At 40.5% G+C, this 27399-nt stretch overlaps 1 long non-coding RNA gene across 1 annotated transcript; it reads left to right on the top strand.

Annotated features, from left to right (window-relative positions):
• The first annotated feature begins 8336 nt into the window (after positions 1–8336).
• On the top strand, positions 8337–26380 carry LOC147133312 (uncharacterized). The gene is made up of 4 exons (XR_015081881.1): positions 8337–8461; positions 9163–9279; positions 24586–24681; positions 25851–26380. It is a non-coding gene; the product is annotated as an uncharacterized LOC147133312 (long non-coding RNA).
• The last annotated feature ends 1019 nt before the right edge of the window (positions 26381–27399 follow it).

Here is a 27399-nt window from a genome sequence, read left to right as displayed (position 1 = left end):
TGTTATGTTATTGAATTATGTTGTTTGTGTGTTTGACATCTCTAAAAAACGCTTAGCCCACATTTAGAACGATGAGTACTGCAACATGTAGGATTTACTAATTGGTTTATTTTTAGTAACAATTGGTATTTCAGACCAAATGTTAACATTACTGGAAAAATAATTCAAGGTGTTACAATTGCAGACACTTCTGCTGGTAGTGCTAACATGAGATTACAGGTGTTGCTTTTCACGTTAACTGCGCTGCCAGCTAGCAAGTCGGTGAACCTCCATTTAAGTACAGTAGCTTTCGCCTATCCCGGTGCTTGTGAAGCCTCTCGTCCACATGTGTAAATAAATGTGACATTTCGGACCTACCGTCCGAGTGGCTAGCACTACACGAGCCACCCCTCGCTTTGACATGCCCTCCAGGAAAAAAGAATGCTGGCTAGATAGTGTCACTTTCCATTACGTCCTATGCCTGCCTTCCTAAAATTAGAGGGGACGCCAGTACAAACATTGGAAGGGACCTTGGAATGACTGCCATCAGGAAATGAAATATACTCAGAGGAGAAATGCAGGGTATATTTTTGTCCAAAAAATGTCAACAATAAATCAAGTTAAAAGCAGATAATTTTTATTTGTATCATCTCATTTATCACTATAACCCAGGGGTGGGCAAACTTTTGTGCTCAAGGGTTACATTTGATTTTTCAAACAGGCAGATGGGCTGTTTGTAGATGGTAAAAAAAAACAAAAAACCTAAGAACACGTGTGTAAAATATGTAGTCTCCTCGTCATGCCACATGATGAGAAATGGTGCTTGTGGACTTCTTTTCAAGACCAATCCAAGATGGCTGCCAACGCAAAAAGTTAACACTTCATACAAGACCATACCTTTTGTGGGCCGGCAAGCATTCACCGACGGAGGGAGGGGTGGGTGGCGTCTATCAAATAAAATGCTACAACAACAAACACAAATCCACTATGTGTTTTTATACACCATTACTAGCAGCGCCAATACCATAACAAAGGGCACCAACGATGCATTAATATGTCACTGTGGTAATGCTTAAACAACCAAAAAGTGCATGAGCTTTCCAAATATGTCTGTTTTTTTGCCTTTGTGGGTTTAATGTTAGTGTTACGTGACCCAGACTATTAGCATCTTGACATGCGTCAAGAGTCCGCCATTGACGGATGTAACGAAGGGAATCTGCTCACTTCACATTCAAATATTTTCAGCCTTGGATGACAGATAAAACGGAAGTACTGTACCTGTTTCATTCTTTCATCAGTGCGACACGCTGCGGCCTGTTCCAAAGTGATCTATGGCCCATTGGTTGGGGACCACTTCTAAATGACATCGCAGTGATACATTCTTAGTGTGTTTTTAATGTCAAAAATACTACTTTCCACCACATCATCCACTGGCTCATTTTCCTTTCTATTGTCATCCTGCAGACTTTTGCTTGATGCATTTTTTGTAACCAATAGATATGTCATGCAGCAAAATTACATCCCAGGTGATACATGGCCACTGCCTCTAGTCAGTGTCAGCACACAACAATTGATCTTGAAGATGTTTTCTTGGTCTAAATTGAGACAAACAAGGCTATCCTTACCTCTTTGCTGGTATGCAATATTGTTGATTACCAAACAACATTCGACCTCAATTTTTAATAGGATTATTCAGTGGGACCAGTGAGGTTTGTATACCAGGGTATTGGTATTTATTCCCCCAGATTTAAGGAACGGTTTAATTAACACAAGTCAAAACAATCTGCTCTAAGATCAAGCTGTAACAACATTTTTTTTTACTCGAAATTAAACGTCATGGACAACCGATTGTTGGTAAATTGCATATTGGATCCACGAACATCTTTTGTTCACATTCACGTTTAATTTCTCGTGGCAGGATGGAGAAAAAAAAAAGGATGATTGTTTATTTTGAACAGCTGATCAGCCTATATTATTCTGTGAGAATAATGAAAAGTGTATGACCGGCGAGAGAGATACAATGAATGCGAAACAAGGGAGATAAGTGTTAACTGCGCTGCCAATATATCTTTCTGCTCGGCATTGTGCCGCGCTGTGTGCTAGCGGTAATCAATGTTTGGAACCGGTTATTTGTGGAGTCGCATCCTGGCATAAGGATACTGCAAGGTCAAAAGCACAATGTACACGAGGTTAGAGCAGTGCTGACAAACAGATCGATTGGTATGATCTTCTGGCTATTAGGTTTGAGGTGTTTTAATGTCTAATCACTGTTGAGGAGGAGGCATTTAATCCAATGAGACAAAAACGTTTTCATTCTTTTAAATTCTATTTAATATCATATTATAACGTGCTATGTTTCATCATGAAAGCACATTGCATGTTTTTTTTTTTTTGGCGGGGGCTGGAATGTACTAATGGCATTTCCATTCTTTTAATGTGGGATGTTATATCATTGATTGTCTTTTTTTCATTGAGATCTGTTTAGACTAAAACTAGGCTTTTTGCATCCCACATACAAATCTTTCAGAGATGCCTCGATGGTTTTTGAGTGTCGTTCTCGACCTTACGTAATGTAGATCTTGTCACAGAGCGTCATCTTCAGCACAGCTGCACCAAGAGTCTCGTTACTACCGACCCCATTTAATGGCGCCGGCGACACTCACAGCCAATCATAATTCCCTTGAAAATTCCATTAAATGCTGACAGGTGACATCAAAGAGTGACTGTAATGCTAGATAATACAATTCAGAATGTAACTATCCCTAAATATAATATATATATATTTTTTCCCAAATCACCATTAGGAAGAGCAGCATAGATCAACAGAAATGCTCAGATATTTTTTCTTTCTGATGACGTTTACTACTTTTTTACTTTACTAGAGCGGTGTAAGAGAGTTCAATCACATCTCCCCAGTAGCTCAATGAAAAAGCTCAGAGTTGGGCATTTTACAAAATTTTGTCATCCGTCAGCGGCCAGGGTACCCGTCCATCATTCGTCAATCCATCATTTTTTCGACAAACTGAAGTGTAATCATAAATCTGTCAGTCCGTCATTTAAGTCCGTCAGTTAGTCCATCAGAAGTCTGTTGGTCCGTCAGTCGGTCCCCCCAAAAAACTTCAGAAAAACGGGCGACCACCGGTGACGGACTAACTGTCCGTCACTGACGGATGCGGTTCATGACGATTACACAGACGGATGAAAACCCGTCTATTTTAAAAGATGCCCCATCATTCGTCAATCATCAGTAAAATGGGTATCCGTCAATGACGGACCGATGGAGCGGTCCGTCGGTGTGACGGAATGACCACCTCTGAAAACGATGATTCCACCGCCACTCTTACTTGGCTGATTGCCCCTGGACAGAGAAGCAGCAGAGCCAGGAAATGAAAGACTCATAAAAGAGCTCAATGAGGATTATCAAACATTTTATTCATTACACATGAGTCACGCGGACAACAAATAGTCTATCTGAAATTAAATATCTAAGCATTGTAAAAAAACAATACAGCTGTGATTCTTGTCCCTGTGCAACGTTTGCATTGCAATTTGTTGGTAGGCGGAGTTTGGAGTGCTCAATCACAGCCGCCGCATATGCTATAAAAAAAATAATGAGTCTCCCTTGTGCCCAGTCTTCTTCTTCTTTAAAAATGCCCCAAAAAATTTGCAGTTTGGACATCCATTCTTTTCGGTAGACATTTCATTTTTTTCTACTTTGCAGTGAAAAATAATAGTGTCGTCTATTAATGAATGAATGAATGTATTTGTTGTCATTGTAATAAAACAACAAAATTGAAGTGCTTCATGCACGGCATAATAAATAAAATCTGGAAAGCCAAAACAAAATAAAAGATCACAAATTCACTATACAGAATACATTCATAAACCAACCAGTAAACCCATAAGAAACTAAAGTTATCTTATCTAATGTGTCCTGAGTTTAATACAGAGATGTCATTTGCAAAGGAATTATTTCTGAGTTTGTTTTGTTCTTGATTTCACAATTCTGTTATGTCTCCCTGATGGTAGAAATTGAAACAGATGATGTCGAATACCTGATCATTTTTTGTGCCTTATTTAGGCAACGAGAGCTGTACAGTTCATTCAAGGAATGCGGAGGGCAACCGGTGATTTTCTTGGCCATATTAATGACCCTTTGGAGAGCCTTCCTTGTCTGCCGTTGTGCTGCTGGCAAACCAAACACACATGCAGTAAGTCAGGATGCTCTCACGGAGCAGCGATAGAAGGCAACCAGCAGGTTTCGTGGCCGATTGTTACTCCTGAGGACCCTCAAGAAATGCAGTCCCTGCTGCGCCTTCCTCACAATGGTTGTTGTGTTTGTGTCCCAGGTCAAGCTGTCTGTAATCTGCACATCCAAGAAGCAAACCTCAGATACCCTACCCACAGGTTCCCCATGGAAGAGCAGTGGCTGAATGTCTGTCTTCTTCCTTTGGCAGTCCACGATATTCCCCTTTGTTTTGGTTGTATTCAGGATCAAGTTGTTCTGTTGACCACAATGACAGTCCACCCACCTCATCCCAGTATGCTGTTTCACCCCCGAAATGAGACCCGCCACAGTGTTATTGTCTGAAAATGTAATAAAGCTGTTGTTGTAGTGGATGGGGGCGCAGTTACGAGTTTAGAGGGTGAAAAGCAGGGGACTTAATACACAGCACAGGGGGGAGCCGGTGCTGAGGCTAATGACTGAGGAGAATTGGGAACCTACTTTCACCCTCTGGGAGCACTTTGTCAGGAATTTCAAAATCAAAATCAAGGCAAATCAAGTGAGACACACCAAGATCTCACAGCTCATTCACCAATCTGCAGCTGGGTGTAGCTCGCTGCTACAGAGCAGAGTGGAGAGCTGTAACCATAGCATCCTCTGTGGACCTCTTGGCTCAATAAGTAAACTGGTGAGGGTCAAACCCAAGGGGCAGACAGTAACTAATGTGGGCCCGAACCAGTTTTTCAAAGCACTTCATGGCTATGGGTGTCAGTGCTGCCCTATTGTCATTCAAGTCATGGTGGAGGACTTGAGGCATGAGGGGACAGTTGCCTGGCTTAGTGACCGGTCGAAAACGGCACCGAAGACCCTACACTGGATCTGGTAGTCCACTGCCCCTGATGCAGAGATTCAACTGCTTATGTGTGAGCAACACAATTGCATACCTTCCCCTTGTAACCTTTAACTTTGTTCCCTTGATGAATTTTGATGAATGATGAAAAAAACCCACTACACACATAATAATGAGAAAGCTAATCAGCATTCATCAACACTGACATTCAAAATGGGTGTTTGTTTTTATAATTACTGGCCGAGTAGCAAAATGTGCCAGTATCCAATGGGAATTTGGCAGCTGTCGGCCTCTCTGAGTATAAAGCTGCTTGAATGAAGACTTAAAGTCATCGTCCATCATTTATTCATCCACCTGCATTGCTGACAAATAGAGCACCTCGCTTGTTGGCCCATTTATCGCATGTAGCGCTCACAAGTAGCGCTGTCGAAGATTTATTCCCGCGCTCGCCTGCTAATTCCACGGCATCACTTGTTCACCGGGTGACGGGGACGGCTGCCACGTGGATGGCGAGCGGAGGGGAAAAAAAGCACCACAAATAATGGAGGCCAGGCGGCATCTCACACAAAGGAAAAGGTAGAGAGAGAGTTTGTGTTTGTGAGAGAGACGGATGATGAAGCACTGAGCAAATGCATCAACGCATTGTCGTACTGCATCAAAATAACATTATCATACCGCTCCTGACAAACTGCAGGCCTGACACATCCACCCACCCGCGCACACACACACACACACACACACACACACACACACACATTTTCAAGAATTGTGGCAAGTCAGCTGCTGCTGCGAACCTGACTTTTCATGCAAGTCACTGCGAGGTGAAATGTTATTTGTGCTGTAATATAAAAATACCCCTTGCTGACTTTTACCAAAGTCTAAGCCGTTGTTCATTTTGCCGGAGTTAACTTTTTTTTTTTTTTTTTTTTTTTTTGCTTTTCTTAGAGCAATTTTAAAAGTGCTCATATAGTTGTTTTCCTTGCAATGTTAAAACCAATGAAAATGTTTTATAATCTCCAGGATTGTCCTTCATGCACGTACTTCCCCCATTCACTAATGACTCACTGATCTCCTTTACTTTGTTTTAATATAATGATTCTGAGGTTGCTTTGACACACTAGTGTGTCGTGAGAGATCATCAGGATAATTTGTTCAAAAATTGTTCCTGTTTCTATGGCAGGCGCCTTTTGTGACAGACAGAACAAAAAATGCTCTTCCATTAAATGGCAGAAGGCGCAATAAACCTCCTGTTGCCATTCATGTATCCGGATAATCAGAGCTGCCTGCGATTATGTCAGCTTTGTGTTCAGTTAAACAGGCCCACATTTCCTACTCAGGAAGTAAACTTGGAAATTCAGACAAATCATCATTTCAGTAATGGTGCTTTTTGTGACATTTTCATTTGAGGGGGTTCTGTGAGATTGTTCTCGTGTAAAATGGGTGCCTTGGCTAGATAAGTGTTGGGAAAATTGTTGAAAGACTAAAGGCTGTAGTGTCACACGAACGGTCAGAAGCCAGCGGAAGGTCTCTATATGCCCACTTCATGGCCCAGATGTGGTTCTGCCATGTCAAGACTATTCGCCATGATTTAAGTCACCTGTGACTAATACCACAGCAGTGCAGCCCTCCTTCTTGCAGATCCGCCAACCTGTGCTCATCCACAAAATCTGCATTTGTCCTGATTCAAAAAAGTTTTTTACTGATACATTATTTCAGAGATTATTTTATAAAAACTCATTTTTTGATTATTGCATCATATTTGTTCATGAATTTGACATGGTCCTTGGAGGAATTTATGAAAACTGGAATGATCCATGTAAGGAAAAAGATTTCCCAACCCGGCACCAGTTTGTTGGTGTGATGACGGTGAAGCACAGCTGCTTTGTCTTATGGAAATATCTGATTTGCTTTGAAGAGCGACGGTGCAGTCAGATATAAATAGTTCTCCCCTAAAAGCTAAGAAACACTATCAACTATTGATTTGCTGTCGGCACACGTTAGTGCTCTGTGTCACGTGTCACTTGGCTCATGCAACACAGAAGTGAGCATAGCGGAGTCCAAACTCGTTCTCTGGCGAGTTCCTATGACAGTTGTGTTATTTGTGACATTACTTTTTTGTAATTGAACAATGGCATGGTAGTCCCAACTTTGTGTTTACACTGGATGTAAAGCGCAAGTCAATGCAAACATATTTTTTTCAAGAATATGGTCTATGCGAGCCCACTAGTTGAAACAGGGCATTCTGATAAATATTGCGTTTGTGGAGTAAGTGTTATCCACTCATTTTTAGCAATCTCCGTGGGCGGCCATTTTGTCACTTCTGTCGACTGAAAATAACATCACAAGTGCTCGCAACGACCAATCACGGCTCAGCTTCAGAAAACGGAAGTACACGCCGAAACATAATAATAAAACGACCTAAAAATCTCGATTGTCTGTTATATATGAACCAACCAAAATATAAAACAAATGCCTATGACAATAACTTCTCAGTTACAGAAGGGGTTGCGAACATGTGTAGACCTATGCGGGCACCTACACGTGCGTGCGTGTGCCAGCCGGTTTAAATCAAGATGCGAGGGCTGATTTTTTTTATGCCAGCCCTGCCTGTGAGTATTGTTATTGTCTGTCGAGATGTGTTGCAGGTCCCACTGAACATATTGTGTTGTCATAGTGATGTGTGAGCCAGCGAGGTTTAGGAAACACGCATCGGCTTTTATTACAGCCGCCGCCGGCGTCGGGTATGTGACATGAGAGTTGATTTGTTAGTTTGTGCCAGTGCCATCCACTGCGTTGTGTTTGTGTGACTGTGTGAGAGAGAGCGAAAGAAGAGTTCTATTAGTGGTTAGCCATGCTAGGATAAGAGAAATCAACCTCATCAAAGCTCCTAATATTGACACTGGCATTGAAACAACATGTGAGATAGTCTGGGGAAGCCACTAATAACACATATTCAGCATCAAACACGCAGGCGTATTATTTTTGACTTAACTGCTAAGGACTGAAAATACCAACTTTAAGTAGGCAATAAAAACATCATAATGCATGAAATTGTCATTCTTCCTGTCTGAGATAATAATACAGTGGAAGCTCTAAAGTCCAACCCCACTGAGGTCATATAATTATTTTCTGGAAAAACAATTCACACATTAGAAGTAAGACTTCAGCGGTTAATGTTTTGTTTTGTTTCATGGTATGTCTTATTTTGATGTGTCCTGTGTCTTGTCCTGCTCGTTAGGTTTTGGTTTCCACCTGTTCCCGTCAAGCCTGCCACTTGTGTCTACCAATCAGCTCCCTACAGCCAGCCATCTGTTGTCCAGGTGTGTCTCGTTGTTGGTTTCCTGTTTTCTCTCAGTCTGAGTTGTTGAAAGTCATGCTCCCTGAGTAATGTCTTATTTAAAGTTGTGGTGAGTACTTTCCTGTTTGTTTCTTTCTTCTTTTTTAATGGTCTTTGAAGATTTAGTGTTCAGATTATTCCATGTGCCTTTATTACCTTTTTTTTGTTGGGAATTAATCCCTTTTGTTATTGAGAATACACCCTTCTCACCTGCTTCCTGGATTCGGGTCCACCTTTTGCCTCCAACACCACAAAATCCCTCAGACTCTGACATTTGGCCGTCTCAACGGTTTTCTGAATTCGGTTGAGCCGTGATTAGTCATCATTACCTGGGCTCTGAGCAACTCTGATGTAATTTTCAGTGGACAGCAAGTGGAAAAATGGCCACCCCTTGAGATGGATAAAAACAGGTAGATTTAGCTGCTTAATGAGTATTCCACAAATGTAATATGAATCAGAATGCCGCGTTTGCGCCTGTGGAGGTGAATGCAAGTACAATTTGGGGATTGACTTACACTTTAAGTTGAAGAGCATGTTGTTGTTCCACATATGTCACTGGCAAAAAAAACAACATTGTTTATAGCAGATATAACATGTAAACCCCACACAGGAAAGTCAGAGGCTATTGGAACCCCAACCCTCAGAATTCCGATAGATATGCTAACCACCGGTTCACAGTGCTGACCCTCAGCACCATATTAATATTCAAAAAGTTTTAAAGCAATATCTCCCGGAAATGTTCTTAAATGACAAATGGCATTCCACTCACAGAGCCCGCTGACAGATCGCCGCCACGCTTGCCGAGAGGTTGTGACATCACGGCGCTGAGCCGCCGTGCGTGGAGCTGAGGGTGACACGATTCCTGCTCTGACTGTCTCAGGCTGTCAGGTAAGGCCACCCAACATTGAAGTCACTATGCCGCACTGTGATGACTCATTGGGGTCATTTGTCATTGAGGTTTAGCATAATTGTGTTGACAGCCATTGGCAGCTATACTGTCATTGTCGTGAGCGTAAATGTAGGTCAATCTGCAGCATATATCTATTTTTTTTTTTTCTCCCAGAATGTGTGTGTGTGTGTGTGTGACCTTCGGTGCCAGGATGTGTGTCCGCAGGCTCCATGTGCCACAAGCTCACTGACAGCCACGTGCGTGGGAGTGTGTATGTTTGTGTGAGTTACTGTCTGTACAGATCTAGCATCAATGCTAGGGGAAGAATAATCAGTCAGCAAGACATGCATATTTCTGTTTGTTTTACACAGCTGAACTGTAGAAATGGGAGAAGCAAATGAAAAATGCAAGGGTGCTGGTGTAATTTTGGCTTGAAGCTCTTAAAATTAAAATTATACCCTAGTGAGGATAAGCGATATGTTAACCCTAGTGAGGATAAATGATACAGAAAATGGATGGATGATGCAATACAGTACAATTCAAATAAGTAATATTGTATATTTACTGTTATCTGTTTATTATTGTTTCATATATTTTAATGATAGTTTTATTAGTAACAAGGCAACTTGATTACAATATATTTTGACTAAACAAATTTGTGCTCTGTTCTCACTGCAGCTCAATTCTGATTTTAATTTTTTTATTTTTTATTTTTTTTAACCCCCTCTTTTGCCAATATATCACATGTTTTTCATGTGGATTTTTTATTTTTTTTCAAATCCAACCTGGGCTCCTGTTGTATGTGGATATAATTGGATATGTATGCGATGCGTCTGTATTATGAATGCTCATCCGAGCTTATTCCACCTATATGTCATCAAAAGTTCAACATGCGCAGGCGGGTAGGACCGCTTGCAAGGGAGATTACTGATAGTCTGTGATTCTGCATTATAGACTTGACGTTTGACCCACTAAAAACATGAAGCATAAAGTTGACATTTCTCGTGACAGTAGTAATTCAGCCACACAAACTGTTCAGTTATTACGCGCTGCAGTGCGAGACGTCTTTAGTATAGACGTCTCCGTGACATGATGTCATTTTTAGTAGATGTCACCATGAAATTAAGAGATCGAAAAGCCTCGCCTCATTTACCCCAAATATTTCTACCTCCTCCTGCTTCGGTACCATGTGGGACCATGTTTATTTCTATGAAGTCATATTTTTGGTGCTTTTAATCCATTCCACCAACCCCCCCCAAAAAAATAAATTTGTAACGTGATAAGAAAAACAACTATTACGTTGAACTTTATAAACATAAACAGTAATGGGGGGGAAAAAAATTGTTCACTCTGTCAAGCTGCTGCTTGTCGTGACGTATATTTAATCCCATCTACAGTATCTTCTGATCTGCAGATTTCAACCTAATCACCCAATTCATCCCACCAGCCATCCTTTCATTAATTCAGTGTGCAACAGCACATACTCAGTATTGCACAATCTGCTTGCATTGCCATGCACGATTTACATCAAACTGTACTAGCCAAATTTTTGGCTGCCGCCATGTTATCAATGTGCCAATGGCGCAATTTATGGCGCAGCAGCACATATTGATGCCGAGGGAACATGAGGACGCAGATGTTTCGCTTGTCTGTCAAATTTGCAGTTGAAGGTTGAAATGTCTCCGTATCCATCGTATGAACACGCAAGAGCCGTAGGTCAGGGTTTCCATGAAATGCTGTGATTTATCACACACACAAAAAAAACATTTAGAGGGAATATTATACACACCATAGGGCCATCTGCTAATCCCAGCACAATATGGTGCCACAAGATGGTAGGTGATCAGGCAAACAAACAGAATTAGCCCGAGCCCAGTGTCACTGGCATTAATTATTAAAGATGGCCAAATGTCATAGTCGAAGAGACAGTCATAGTCGAAGAGACAGTTTACTTAACATTATTTGTCTGATTGGATGTGTAATAAACTTGCACAGAGCTGACTGGAAGGCAGTAAGTGTAGGTGAAGAATCATCTACGTACACCCAGCTAATTAATTTTACACAGCGATGGCGTGAGTCATCGCCGCAGTGTACATCACATGACTAACGCCCTTCAGAGAAAAGTTGACAAACTGTTTAAAGCAGTGCTGTGCTTGGTTTAAATACTACATTTCATTCATAAAAGTCGCTGGAAGTGTCATCCACTTATAAACAAATGTCTCGTCAAAATATATGCCTCTCCTTTCCCACCAGTTATATACTGTATGTCTGTATCCATTCACCTATTCATCTTTTTGGCCTGCCATCCATTCATCTATCCATTTAAATGGCTGCTTTTCACCCATCTCTGTCCTGTCACATCTGTACATCTTTCATGTTAGTTTTTAATAAGCGGAAGTCAATCTATGCAAGCCCACTAGTTGAAACAAGGCATTCCGATAAATACTGCGTTTGTGGAATAAGAGTTAATCCACCCGTTTTTAGCCATCTCCGGGGGCAACCATTTTGTATACTTCTGTCGACTGAAAATGACATCACAACTCATCAGAGCTTAGGTAAGGACCAATCACAGCTGACATGTTTTCTGAAGCTGAGCCTGAGTAGTTGTGATGTCATTTTCATTCGACAGAAGGGACAAGATGGCTGCCCCCTGAGATGGCTAAAAAACTGTGGATTCTGCTGCTTAACACATATTCCACAACCGCAATATTAATCAGGGTGTCGTGTTTCAACTAGTGGGCCTGCTGAGAACATATTCTGGAAAAAAATGTTTGGGCAGATTTCACCTTTAAGTAAATGCCTTCTGGCTGTCTGCCTCTCCATCCATCCATGTCAATCATGTGGTTTATCCCTGTGTTTAACTATCAATTCTTTCCCCTGTCCATCAATCTTGCGATTATCCATTCATCTGATTATCCATCTATCAGTTTGTCCGTTTGACGTCTGGTAGATTCCAAATACATTTGTGGACTTGACACCATTTCTGCACTTGGACAGCCTCTTGTTTACGAGCTGAGTTTTATTATTACACGGCAACTGAACATTACAGTTCACCTCTACATACAAATTCAGAAAATATTTCAAGCATGTCGATAAACTTTCCTTGTTTTTCAAGAAAAACGGGCAGAAAATGGTATGAAAAACAATCCATGAAAGGAGCAAAATGCAAAATATGAGAAAAAAAAATTAAAGTTAAAAAAAAAAAAAAAAACTGCAAATATACGAATCCACAGGTGTCAAACTGTGATAATACAGACTGTAGTTTTAAATTGCAATATCACCATTAGATGGGTCTGGGTCTTATACTGCGCTATTATGCCGATTTGGAATATGTAATTCAAACATAGTACTTGTGTTGGTTGATTTTTGTGAAAAAATGTACAAAAGTAGTTTAATGGTTTCTTGTTCAGCAGTTTTATGCCATCCTTGAATGTTATTCTTTATGACAGTACATGAATATATTTAGTTCAAACCCTTTGGTGGGTTATTGAAGTGGATCTCACATCTATATCTCATCAGGAAAAAAAATGTATTATAAAAAGTTAAATGTGCACATATTTTATCCATATTTTTAAAATAGCATTTTTGCCATACATCTGGTTAGGAAGTGTGTGTTATGTGGCCCGTCAGATAGCACTGATTTTAAAAATGTATGAATTGTGGTCCACTCTGGCATTTGAGTCGCCCATCCCTGCCTTAAAGGCAAACAGAGCAGCATGAACTCAGTGGTCTTCCTCATTACACAAAAGTGACTCCAACCACGTGTTTGAGCAGCAATGATCGTTCCGCTGCTGCATGTTGGTCAGAGCCAATGTCCACTTAGCCGATAACAAGGGCTTGATTCATCAACAAGGTTAAAGGTGCTTCATATTTACTGTCTTCACAATACCTCCCTCAGGTATTGTGACACTGCGTAGCCTCCGCCAGGCTTTTGTAAATTGGACCAAATGAGTCTAAAGGGCCCAATAAAACAACAAAGCAGAAATGATGTCTAGGAGTACATTGTTTTGGGAACAAATGTTGACACTTTTCTAACTGTGGTTTCTGCAAATAGGGACTCTCATGGTTGCTTTAATATGGCACATTTTGACTGGACCCAACTTTTAAGGTCAGTTTGTTTCATCTCGCTGCCTCCATGACTTAGAATCGCTGGTGTGTAAAATTGGTTACTCTAGATTTTAAAAAGAGACTTTTGCACTGCGTGGTGCACCTAACTTATCTTGCTTTTCTCTACCCGACTTGCCTCTGTCGAAGTGTTTTCCTCACAGCACACCATGGAACCATCCAGGAACAGGTCCATAGTCTTTTTTTGTTTTTTGTTTGTTTTTGCCTTTTCTGAACTTATGAGCAACGCACATAACACCTCTGTTGACACGACTACACAGCTGCTTGTCCCGCCTCCGCGATGGACCTGCACCGATGGACGGAATCTTGACGGAAGCACACGTGATTAGGCGGGGTCTGATCGGTGACGGCCTTGTAGTGAGACGTTTCACCCGGTCCAAGACACTGAATGATGTTTTCTTGTAGTCTGACAGCGTGACCGTTGTGAACGACAAAAAAGTTGTAATCTGAAAAAGGCCATTAGTACATTAACAGTCTGGCTCACTAGAACTGGGCATTTTACTCAAATTTCCCGGTCCGTTTATCTCCTTCCGCCCGCAGCCGGAGTACCCTTCCGCCATCAGTCTATCTGTCTTTTTGTCCGGCCGGAACAAATAGTATTCACCTATCGGCCGTTATGCCTATCATTTTAAACTGACTTCTGTTTGAGTTTCCATCTACAAACATCAACCTACTTCCACTCGCACTGCCCCAAAGCGTTATGCTGCCAAAACCGTGCTTCACTCTAACCGATTGTGTTTTTTGGGTGATGAGCATGTTTGTACCAAGCAAACCTGTTAGACAATAATACATTTCCCCACGTGTTTTGTAGATTTTGCATATACAAACTAGTACAAAACTCATATTTTTGAAGTTGCTAAAAAAAAAAAAAAATCAGGATTCCCAGTGCGAAACAGAACTAGGCAATTGCGTTTTGAGTGTGGAGTCCCATTTTGGCAATTATGTTAAGTGCACGGCAAAAAAAAAAAAAAAAAAAGTTAACAAATCACTTTTAGATCAGGGAGTGCTGAGATACCACGCACACACCAGGATTCCCATTGCGACCCGAAGAGAGATTTAAAAAATTGCATTTTAGAAAGGATCTATTTTCATCCATTAAAGCATGCAGCTTTTGCGAAAAATTTAATTTATTTCTTTGTCCTTCACTATTTCCCTCTTTTCCTTTCTTCCACCAATATTGGAAAAGGACTTGGTATGTACCCTCAGAGAGAAGTGGGACATGTTTGCAATGAACTGGATCCCGAGGTCTTCTCTGTCAACATTCCATTTCTCATAATGGAATGCATAATTGCTGTGACTGATGAGCTGTAGATGTGGAATTGATCTGGGGAATTGGTGAGATACCGTAATTCTGCTCTCTCAATCTCCATCATTGCGACACTACACTCATATTTTCTTCAATCATCTCTAGAGGCCTTTGTATGTCTTGTCTCTTTCTCCTGCTGCCGGGTTGCATTCCTCCGGTTTGGTGGGAACATGTAAAGTGGACCCCCCGTTGTTCTATAAGGACCGTTGACACCCATTGAAATGTGGAGGGGGAGAAATGTCCCATACCACTCCCAAAAAGCTGAACCCTGTGAGGGTCCACTGTACTATAGAGCAATAATATATGTACCTAATGGAATGCCTTTGCATGTGGGAAAGGAGAGCCACAGAGGCCAATTTAGTTTTCACAATAAGCACACACAATTAGGAGCTGCTGTCAGGCACAGCTCACGCCCAGACACTCTCAGGCAAATTTCACACACCAGGCCACACCTCTTAAAGTCAAAAGTTGAATCTAACATAATAATGTACAGTGTTTGCTATGCTTTTGTGTGCGTGTTCAAATGTTTACAATACATTTTAAAGCAGTGTTTTAATAAGTTTGAATGTGTTTAAGGCCTGTGGGAAGGGTACAAATTATTTTGGGGCTTTCTCTCCACATTTTCATTCACACCAGGTGGGTCTCAAACGTATCCCTGCGATAAATGGGGGTTCACTGTATCATAATCATCCAGCAAACAATTTCTTGGTTTAGAGTCAGCGCCGCGTTCAGTGTGTAATTGTGATTAGAAAATTTCACATAACCTCATTATTACAGCTGATATGATTTGTCTCTTGTAAACAAGATTAGCGGTTTCCATTGCAGCGACTAATTTAATTTACACCATTTTTGTAAGGGGGTGACTAAAGCAATTCATGATGCAAAAAAAAAAAAAATGTCTTAGGTTTTTTGCTTAGCTAGACAAGGCAAAATATATCAAACATCAACATATTAACTTTAATACAAATATATAGGCGCAGCTCAACAAATTTTAATAGAATGAAAGTTGAGTTCAATGATTGCAATAGTTCAATTCAAAAGCCAAACCGATATATGGATTCATTAAGCACATACACCTCCAGTTACGCTAATTTAGATATTAAAAATCATATTAATATTCCCATTTCTTGATGAAAAACGAACATTCACCCTTTTGTTGCAAGCTACACAGGCAACATGTTGAATTTACTCAATTTTAGTTCAAGTGGTTGCACGAAATAATCACCTGGATCCAGAGACATTTTTAAGTAGACTATACTTAAAAAAACATTAACATTTATTTCAAATCAAAATCCTCTATGTACTCAATCCGTTGTTTTTTAATAACTACTGATGTAAATCAACGATACTCTGATTTACTGACGTGCCCTTGTATATTTGTAACAGGTCTGTTTTTTTTTTTAGCTTGATTATCACTGCAAGGCTTTTTTGGTGTATATAAACATCTATTGGATTTCATAAAATGGTCTTAACAGTTTAATATTTCATGAATTTGGTGGTAATCTTGATCCCTGCAGCGATGGTGAAACTAAATCAAAAAGTATTTTCCAATCTACCACCAGGCATGTGCACATAGACGCTATTTCTGAAGAGCTGAATTCAAGACAACGGTTTAACGTCTCCTATTGATGTCGAAATAAAGCTGGGTTGCGTGTGAAGGATCGGTGCTGCGGGGCAAATAAAAGATCTTATTTTCAAATGCCCTTCCCAGTGAGACGGCACAAGAAAGGATTGACTTCTCACCCCCCTGATGCATTTGGCATGTGGGGCCTACTAAATTATTGTTGGAATTATTGATGCTTTCATAAAAACATCAGGGAATGACACTTTTTTTTTTCCAGAAAAGCCCTGGATGATGTGTCACTCTTCAGGGCACTATTTATTTTTTCTTCTTTTTAAATTACCAGTAACCTATACTGTAGATGAGGTGTTAGCTTTATGGTGTTTAGCCGTATATGTTCGGTAGAGTACATGGCTGCAGTGTGTGCAAAATGTAATGTTTTGAACTTGCATAAATTATTTTTTTTTTTAATCTCAGATATGCAGTAAATTTCCCAAACTATTTCCATCTATGAATTAAACCTAAAAGTTGCTTTTTCTCTATTCAAAAATATTTCCTAAACAAGTGCTAAACAATTGTAAACAAGTGGAACATTTCTCACCCCCTCCATTCCTTGTACCATGCGTCATAGGCTTAAAAAAAAAAAAAAGGTTTTTAAAAATAACACCATCACTTCACATCAGCTTCAACCTAGCGACCTCAAAGTAATGTGTACATTATGAAAGAGCCTCTGGGGAGTCAGAGTGCTGAAAGTAAATTCTGCATCACGCTGTCTGCAAGGACGTGTGTTGTGCTCCAAAACGTGAGGCGACATCGCCAGGAAGGGGAAAAGAGAGGGAGGGGGGGGAAAAAAAAAAAAAAAAGAATCCCATTCACAAAATCGTATGATTATTTAATCCGCTGACCATCTATACACTTAGAGTACATTGCACTTTAACACCCTCATCAAGGGGCTTGCATTTGTGAAGTAGCGTGAACTGAACATCTCTTTGCACTTCTATTCTTGTAGAGCTGCACTATATCACCCATCCATCCATTTTGTATAGAACTTGTCCTCATTATGGTTATAAATAATTCGAACCTATCCCAGCCGACTTGGGTCAAGAGGTGACGTACACCTCGGACTGGTATTGGTCCACAGACCACAATAATATTGTCGTACACGCAACGTGCGTGCGTTTGTGAACGCGCTGCGTGTGACATTGTAAGTACGTTCTCAACGCTGATTGGCTGTCGGCGACGTCACAAAAAGTTGACGTTTGCAAAATAGTCAAGGGGCAACATTTTTTTTTTTTTTGCTTCATGCGCGTTGCCTGGCACGCGTTCACGCTTGACCACGTTCAACTCTCGTTGGGTCTAACCGCAGCGTTAGGAATGGATGAAAGGGTGGCATCGTAAGCCGCCTCCTCGATTTAGACTATAGATGGTATTTCCACCCCTCATGTAAACTGCTTCTCTCACTCCTCTTTCAAACAGTCTGTCTTCTCTGACAAGAATATGTATATTTTTTGCCCTCTAAAGAGTGCGGTTTGTCATTGAGATCTAGGTAATGGGCTAGTTAGCCCATCTGTGTTGCGCCATGCGCCTGCTCAAGTAGTTGTTTGGTTTCCCCAATGCATATATATATAGAGATTGCTCGTCTGAGTGTGGGGTGTCTGGTCTTTGGGGTGTACCAGCCTCTGTTACTGGGCTTTATCACGTTTAAAGTGTAGCGGAATGTTATCTTGGTTGAAAATCTTTCTCATTGAAAAAGTTTATCGGGAACACCTGATGGAATGACTTGATTGTTGTCTGTTATCCTCGCACCCAGATCTGCTTTTCACAAAGAACCAGCTAAGGTAACCACAGGTTTGGGGGGCCTCCCTCAAATGCCCATGATGGTTCTCTTTGGCTCCCGGGCACAAATTCGATGGGGAAAAAAGTGTGTTTTTCAGCAAATAATGGACATTTCCTGAAAAATCTCTGCAAATAGGGGAATTTGCATATGCCAAACCGATATGTGGGTGTTCACTGTATACAATAGGAACCATTATGACGAAATATGGAGAAACGGGTAGAAGTGAGACAGACTCGGCGGAGGCTGATACAAAAAGTCACGTAGCTTCCTTGAAGATGAGAATGGAGGCACACAACATTGCGGTGGAACATTACGTGTCCTAATGGACTGGAATGCTAATCATTGTTAAATATGTAAGACAATGTGCAAGGAACTCATTAATACAGGTCGCACAGACTTTAATTTACCCTGAGAGATTGTTTACATGCTTCAGTAGGTGCTGCCATTTTGGTTAATCACATGGCATTAATGGCATTTACATTAATTGTAATGGAGAAAATTAATTTGATTATTGGAATAAGATGAGTTACAAGCTTGATCACAGAACATTGTATGGTACTACAATACGTACAGCATTTTTAATCAATTTTACGCTTGCAAATTTTTTGTTCAAATTGTATAATTTTTTCAAAATGTAATCTGTGCTCACATTGACCTCAAATATCTCTTTTGCAAGAGAGACCTGGCCGAGATAGCCGCACATTTCAGACAGTAACATTATAGGAGCAAAGACATTACAAACAAGGTAAATAAAATAACTATGTAGAAGGACACATTCCAAGAGAATCAATTAAAATTGAGCTAATGAGGGTTTGAAAAGCAGGCAAGCAGACACGTTCTTTAAGTTCTGTCTTTTTGAAGCCTATTGCAGGAAAGTGGAGCAGCGCACGAGGGCTTTTTCCCCCTCATGTCCAGTCCTTTAACTCACAGCACCACCTGTTCTGATCTGAGAAGATAATTGCTAAAAGATCTACAATCAAAGAGCAGATGTAATCAGGGAGCATACCTACAATAGCTTTGTAGATGAAAAGAGCCTCTGTATGGCCAGTTCGGGCCATACAGCCTTTATATATCATTAACCTTGATGCGTTAAGGTTTCACTATTTGATAAAACAGAATGCTGTGATAGGCAGGCATTTGAGAAGTGCATTCATGTTCGAAAGGTCACAATCAAATACAGATTTAAAAAAAAAAAAAAAATGTCAGAGACCAGATGTCATCCGGCTTCAAAGGACAAAAAAAAAGTGTATAAAATCCTAATTTCAACCCCCCGGTTTTTTTTTTTTTTTTTTAGTAGTATTTAATGGAGAGAATCCTCAAGACAGACACGGATGCTTACGGATTTTACAAAATTCTTCTGAGCGTGAGAGAAAAGAATCACCCTTGTTTTTGTTAGCAGTCAATTTGAAAGCTGGTACAGTATAAAAAAACAGCAACTTCAAGTTGGCAAAATGAGATGGAGGGTGAAGTGAAAATTGGATCCAACCGCACTACAACTTTAATTTTCAATACAGATACATACACAGAGAATAGTAGTGGGGCTAAGATGGAGCCCCTAGGAACTTTGTAACAATTTTGAGCCATTTAGAGGTGTCCAAACCAATTTTAAGATTTGTAGTTGTACTTAATGAGATATTCAAAATATAAGGGGCATTTACAATGTGTTCGAAAACAGAGTATGGCCACTTTTTCTCTCACTGGTGGGTCTGGAGTGTGTCCCCCACAATGTCCGAGGGTTCACTGTAATAAAAACAGTTGAGGTTATTGCTGCCCGTGACATTTTAGGATTAACAGAGTTGATTTCTTCGCACATAGTCTTGCGTCAACCGGTAATGTCAGACAAACTATGTAAAGCCATGTGACTCTCACACTTGGCAGAAACACCTGCGGTGACCTTTCGCTGACGGTAATTGCTTCATTACTTCACACATACAGACGCTGCTAGCCGGTTTGCGACCAGACGCTGGTGACGACACTTGCGTTCATTGTTTGAACAAAAAGGTCAGCGCGCTGCAAGTCTCCATACTGGCGGGCTCAGCTCAGCGGCGGTCAAGGGCCCCGGCTGCCCCACACAGCTGCTTGTGTAAATTGTTGTCAGGCATTTCATGTTCTGCTCGATTATTCATTCAGCGCACGCAGTCTTGCGGGCACATTTGAGTTCTGAGTCAGAGTGTGACAGGTGGGTGGAAATGGTATGAAAATCTGCTCTGGATTGGAAATGTGGGAATCTGACACCTCTACGTGACACTTTAATTTAGATTTAAAAAAAAAAATTTTTTATAGTAGTGGAACTCAAGGTCAGTGACCGCATACGTTTGTGCCAAACTATTCATGTGGATGAGCGATGACACCATTCTGAGACGCGTCCGCTTCTTCCTGCTGCTTCTGCTGTCTTCAGAAAGACAATTAGAGCACGCACACCTCTTTTGGGCTTGAAATGCATGGTTCAAGTGATGCAATTATTTTGCTTTTAAAGTGGCACAATTAGGGGGGGATAAACACTAGTTGAGGTAACGGAGTTGTACATTCATAATGTTAATTCTAACTCCGTTTTTTTTTTTCTTTTGTGATGGCGAGAAAGAAAAGCGTAATGATTACAAGTAGAATTGACAATTAAAAAATGGTCTAGTCACTCAGATTTATTATACCGCAACATTAATGCATTATGATGGTCATCTCACTTAATCTAATAGCCATTTAATCACTCTGCATGCGCCTGCCTTCCTGTTCCTTCGTCATTACATGTCTTCAAAGGGTTGGTAGTTTTTCATTTTAGATTTGCGCTATCCCTATACAAAAAAGACATTTCCAAATATTGTCACAAAAAAGCTCTCTGAAAACATTTGCTAATCATAATCACCGCAAACAAAAAACTTAATTTCAAAAATCCGCCCTTTTTTTTTTTTTTCTTTTTGTTTTATTTTTTTTTAATTGGCGCTTGTCCCCATGTGGGTCGCGAGTGACCTAGAGCCTATCCAACCTGACTTTGTGCAACATGCAGGGTGGATTCTGGACTGGTTGCAAGCCAGTCTCATGGCATATTAAAGAACATCAATCACTCATATTCACATGGACAATTTAGTCTCCATTGAACTGAACATGTTGAGATTCGAACTGCCAAAACAACTCTTTTTTTTTTTTTTTTTTTTTTTTTTGTCCACCACCAAAAATAGAAAAATACATTTGAAATGTGAGGATGACCAGCAGCTCTGAAACATATTTCTGTTCAGACTTGGCATTTCCACTGTATATTGGCAAGGTACACTTTTTGATTGATAGCTTTATTCATATAGAGAATTTCATAGACAAGCTAACTCAATGTACTTTATATAAAGTGCAACATTTAAAAACAAGAGTTTTAGACCTTTAAAATCAAAGTAAAGAAATAAAAGTAGCTTACTAAAATTACTAACAAAACTTACAGTGCGAGAACATGATTTTAAAAATACTTTGAAGACCTTAATCATGGGTATTGCGAAAAAGTTTTAAACCTAGATCTAGTGCACAAAATATCCTGTTGTATACAGTTCTGAATACATAATTTGATACACTAAGAAAATGGAAGCATATCTCCTTTAAAGGGGTTTAAGTATATCAATCAGTGTAGAATAAACTAACTCCACAATGTTTTGTGATTGTGGATCTATTATTAATGACCTAACGAAAACCAATTATCTCGTGCAATTAAACACTGAAGGTGCAGCCAACCAAATGAAGCTTTGTTTATACTGATTTGCATAAAGGCTCCTTGCGGCACAAAGGACATTCAGTGAGTAATAGACTGAAGTAATTTATGCCCTTTCAAGATACTCCCACCTATCCTGATAGCGCTGCCTGAAACACTGGAAGCAAAGATTCATCTTGTAATTTATTGTTTCGTAAAATAAAAAAAAATGTGTCAGTGTTCCTCTATATGGGAATGCCGCCAAAGTGAAACTGGGTGTCATCAGTCAATGTCAAAATTGGAAACGCAGTAAAATAATGGAAGAAATGGCTCTGATAAAGAAAAACCTAGTTGAGACGGCGTTGAGGATTGGGTCCATGAATTTCAATCATGGATTTCAGATACAAAAGGGGCTGACAGCAGATGTTGAAGTGTAGTTTTTGTTCACAAACATAAGGTTCTTCAATTGTAACATATTCAGATAGATATCCGATTCTTGTGATAATCAAGCGCATTAGTGCTGCATGGCTCTGTGCAGAAGGGATATGGGGGAAACGCACTCATGATAGACCAGCATGAAGGTTTATTTACTCATGGTTTCGGGATTTGGAGGGACAAAGGGTCATTTCTATTTTAGTTAGAAGAGACAACGCAATCCTAGCTCCTCATTTTCATCCGGGCCTCAAAGGGATCAATGCATCATGGAAAAACGGAGGTTGAATTGTCATCCAATATGCATTTTGTATATCACTCAATTGAAGGAATGATTGCTTGCCCTACCTCCCTTTTTTTTTTTTTTTTTTTTTTTCCTCCTGCCCCCAAAGACTTCAGGTGTGGTAGGAGCTGAATTTGTTTTTTGTCGACCCTCAGGGGATCATGGAATATAGAGGCAAAGAAATATATATTTAGCCACATCCAGTGATACATTGATCAACTCTATAGAGGGAAAGAACATAAAAACATTGTAAAAGGTCAAGAAAATGATCATTTGGACATTCCACAATATGGTGACTGGCCACAACATTAGGTGCACACAACTCAAAGTTAAATGCATTATAATCTGAGCTATTGAAAAATACATTAAATGTATTATTCCAATTTTAATTAATGATGTGTATACAAGCAATTACATTACATTTTTATTATCATATTCTATATAAAAAAATCATTTTACTATAACAATATGCAACACTTTTATATTGTGGCAGTGTTCATAAAACTGACATGTAAAGGTTGAATTAGGCTGTATTTTGTGGCTGTATAAAGCAAAGTGAACGTGTTAACATCAAATAATGGATATAAGCGTACTTTAATTTTATTTCGACCAGTGAGATGCAGCCCTACATCTTCATTCTACTTCTTCTTTCCTCGCAAAAAGGCAAGTTTGAAGAGCAGCGCCCCCTTTGGTCAGGTTGTATATTAAACCACAAGTGGCGCGCAAACAAGATAGTAGTACCTGAAGTACCTCGCACTTGCCAGCCTGTTTGAAGTAATTTACCAAATAAGTATTATTGTGAGACCGTATTTTACCTCTTCCTAAAAATATATAAATAAAAGTCAACTTAAATTGTTTGGATTCTTTCCCAGTGTGAGACTTTTAACTGCAGTGATAGTGCTATTGTCAGCCACAATGCGTCCTAAAAGCATTGCCAGTGGAATAGTATCCCAGCGCATTTAACATGATGTTGCTCTTTTTCTAAAGCACTATGAAATTGTGTTTTCACACATGACTAGTCTATTTAATGGCAGGGAGCTGTATTTTTCTTTTTTTCTTTTGTGAGTTCATATAATAGCAGCAATCACACTCCCCTTGTGGTTACTTATCTGATATCTTCTCATGCTTCCCTTTGCGTACTTTGTCTTGTCACCCACAAACGCATTATGCTCCTGTATCCGACTGCGTTATTGCGAGACATTTTATAGCAATCGATTTTCTTTTCCTTCCAGTAGGCCGCCATGTAATCACGCTTGTTTTTGTCCTGACCTTTTTGAAAGTTGATTTGAATTCAACTTCTTAATACTGGCAATCCTCCCTTACAAATAATTAGGTTTTGCCCGTGCGCCCACCACTCTGTTGACTTTTGTACATGATGAATAACTACTCACTTTTCAGCTGATGTGGCGTAGCCGCGTGTTCTCTCCTGCATTTGATTACCTGTCCTCATCTCTGATGAGGAATGATCACCAAAGGCGCCATCTCATCGCACCGCTTGGCATTATGGGAGACTTTTTACTTCAGGGGCCACCTGGAGGTTTGTGGTGTGCAGTCCGCTTATCCAGAGGTCACATTTACGCCATCTTTGCAGCCGTGTGAAGTGTTTCTTTTGATTTTCTCGCCCAGAGATGATCAGAGTGACGGTTTACTTCAAATAAGAAGACGGGTTACAAAGTAGCCCTCTGTTTTTAACCTGTCTACATGGTAGGAAAGCGAATGGCCGCTGAGTCGGTTGTTCCTCCACACATATCGCAATGCATGTAAAAGCTGTCATTCTTCCGCCACCTTTGCACGTGGTCGTTCTATATTAATGCAACAGTCACAGAACCGGCGGGAAGAAGTCAACCCATAAATGCTTTGCCTTAATGGAGGCGGCTGACGTTTTAAAAGAGGAAATACTGTATCATGGGAGAGGGGCTGTTTGTTTACATAACAAAAAGATTGGTCTATGAAGTTGCCCCCCCCCTTCAACCCCAATTAAGTGTGAAAATAAACAACCAAATAAATCTTTGGTGAGCTGCTTGTTTCTGAAAATGTCTATGAACAATCTGTGATGTCACAATTTGACTAATTGGCATAATACTGTCCCCTACACAGTTTCTCCGCCATGACTTGGCAGCCCAGATGGCAGAGCCGCCATTTTCAAGCAACTAAGGCGACAACGTTGAATCATCATCTTGTCAAAGTCAAAAGGTAAGCAGATCTGCAGTGTTGGAAGCACAAATTAGTGTTTCAGATTAGCGCATACTTGCATGTCCTGTGAACCTTTCGAAGCGGTGTTGGGTGAATTTGGCCATGAGTCTGCAAGCATGATTAATTCAGCACACTGTTGATAAAGTGCTGCCTCCACAAGTGAAAATACATTCAATGGTTTTATCTTTATAGGGCCTTGTTGCATATCTTTCCTATAAAGACAATTCGATGCATATCTCGATACGAAGTGCGATATGGGTCGATTTTAAAGTGGAATTTCTGGGGGATTACGATTTGATTTGAAATGGTATGTTTGAGGCGGTATGGTGCAATAAGTTTCTTGTCATTTTACATGCATAGGATTGAACTTCTGTAAATGTGGCAATTTCTTAGAATATACCTCACCATTAAAAGACGACTCGATACATATCTCGGTCTATTTCAAAGTGGAACGATTTGATTTGGTTAGGTTCCTTTATATTAAACAGGTCAGAATTGAATTGTTAGGTTGAGAGATTAAAAAAAAAAAACCCTAGGGCCGTTAGTAATACATATTTTAATAATTAGGTTTAATTGGCAATTTTGAGGGGGTGCTGGGCAAAATTTCTCCCCAGTAAGGCGTCCCTGGACCCAGGAAATTTGAGAACCCCTGCTTTAGAGATCCTTTAGGGCGCTATTAAAATTGTGAGAATAACATACTGTACATAGATTTTTGGCACAGAGTAGCTTGACTCAGCGAAAGCAGAAAACAGACTGCTTGAAACTAAACCCCACAAGACTGGACCAATCTGTCTTCTTGCCGAAGGAGCTTCCTCCTCTGTGTAACTTCTTTTACTGTACCATCTGCAGCTCGCTTGAGTGGCTTGACCGGCTTTATCTGTGCCCTGCAGTTGTCTATTGCTGGGGTCCAGCAGGCAGCGTGCCCTTTGGTCTGCTGCCGTTCTGACTGTCGACAGTCAAATTGGCGCTTAACAAACAAAACAAATACAAGCTTATCACAGTCGTCAGTGATGTTTTCTTTTTTTGTTTACATTCAGCCGCAACGCTTTGAGCTTGAACTTTTTTTTTAAGCTGCATATGGGATATTTTCTACTTGCGAGCAAACTTGAATGCAGCATTTGAAGTTAGGGCTGTGAATGATCACTTTGAGGCCACCGACTTTTTGAAAGGTTCCCGGCGTGAAAGGGGAAAAGAACACTACCTGAATTCAATATACGTGATTGAAGACTAGGAAGCCCGCTGGGAACAGATGTCCTTAAAGTGTGTGGTCGTCACGTCAGAGCACCCGACCAACTGGCACCCGTTGTTATTGAGATGCTCAAACAGTCCGAAGTGCTGTCTGTCATTCTCGTGCATTAACCCCGTGCTCGGGAGACAGCCTGCCACACCAAAAGATGAACAGTTGGTGCAAGAAGAGCACTCTGAGTGCATGCCGCTGCCAAGGCTGAATCGCAACAACAAAGACAGTCATGAATTGTGTGCGAGGAAACGAGAGGATCAGAGAAATGTTGTCTCTCTACCTGTTGCGTTTGGGATTGCATTCCTCCTCACTCCACTTGCTCAAAGTGGATGAACATTATTCAGTAAATGCAATTTCTATAGGAATTGTGTGTCAAGGCGGAAGAGCTGAAAGTAAACTGAAATGCTGTTGAATGACAATTTCATTGTGAAATATAGAACACGAGACTTGAAGTTGAAATGATTTCATGAAAATGTCATTATGTATGTGTGTTGTTTTGGGAATTTTATTGTAAAAATGCATTTGCATTTCGCTGGCGTCGGGACCGAAACGCTGTATCTCCAAAATAGCCACTTTTCAGGAGACTCCAAAAATGTTCAACCAATAACATCACATCCTTTTAAAGGGTAAGCAATTTGTAACCATTTAGATTGAGAAATGATTTGTAAAAATTACACACACACACTTGCGGATTGACCAATAGTAAAAAAAATATATGAATTTTAACAAACTGTGACTTGTGAGGTTTCGGCCTGATGCCAGCGATGTGTGTCCTCAATGAGCTGAACAGTTTGAAGTTGGAATGTCTTGAACTAGTCAAATTGTGTAAAGTGGACATGAATGCGTAAAATCTTAATTTTGGAAAACCGAAATCCATAGCGACTCATTACGGAAAACATCATACATGTGCCACCTAGCAATCAAGACAGTACCTCTCACTTTCATGCTTGGCAACAATAGTCTGAGCCCCCTTTGACAAGAGATTGTCCTTAATCGCTTTGCTCTTCAGCACAATAATCCTATCCGAACCCCTCGATGGCAATCGTGTATTACTCACAAAGCAGCGTTGGAGGAGTGCCCTGCTTATGTGAAAGAACAAGCAGTCAATTATCGAGAGATGCTTGGTCTAAATTTGGAAGCTGGGACTCTTGTCTGCAAGGCGCAGCAGGATGAATGAGCTCCGGAAGGCTCCCGTGGGAAGGAAAACATCTGCCGGCCCAAACACGAATGGAGGCGGCTTGTGTGTGTTTGTTGGGTCTCTTCTGGCCATGAAAGTGCAGTATTTAGCCCTATAAAGCTGACACAGAGCCCCTTTGCCGCTCCTGCATCACTCATGCTTGGAGGACGCAGTGCCCGTTAGATTTCATCTTCATGCATAAGAGAACGCCTCAACAGAGTTCACGTTGTCAGGTTCAGCAGTTCATCTGCGTTTTCAACCAGTGATTTAGACTATTTTCTTTCTGTAGCTTGGGGATGAT

This window comes from Filicampus tigris, chromosome 17, assembly GCF_054856515.1.
Source record: "Filicampus tigris isolate MCC_2025a chromosome 17, RoL_Ftig_1.0, whole genome shotgun sequence".
NCBI lineage: Eukaryota > Metazoa > Chordata > Actinopteri > Syngnathiformes > Syngnathidae > Filicampus > Filicampus tigris.
Note: the sequence above shows the minus strand (reverse complement) of the source record. Positions and strands in the feature narration are given on the sequence as shown.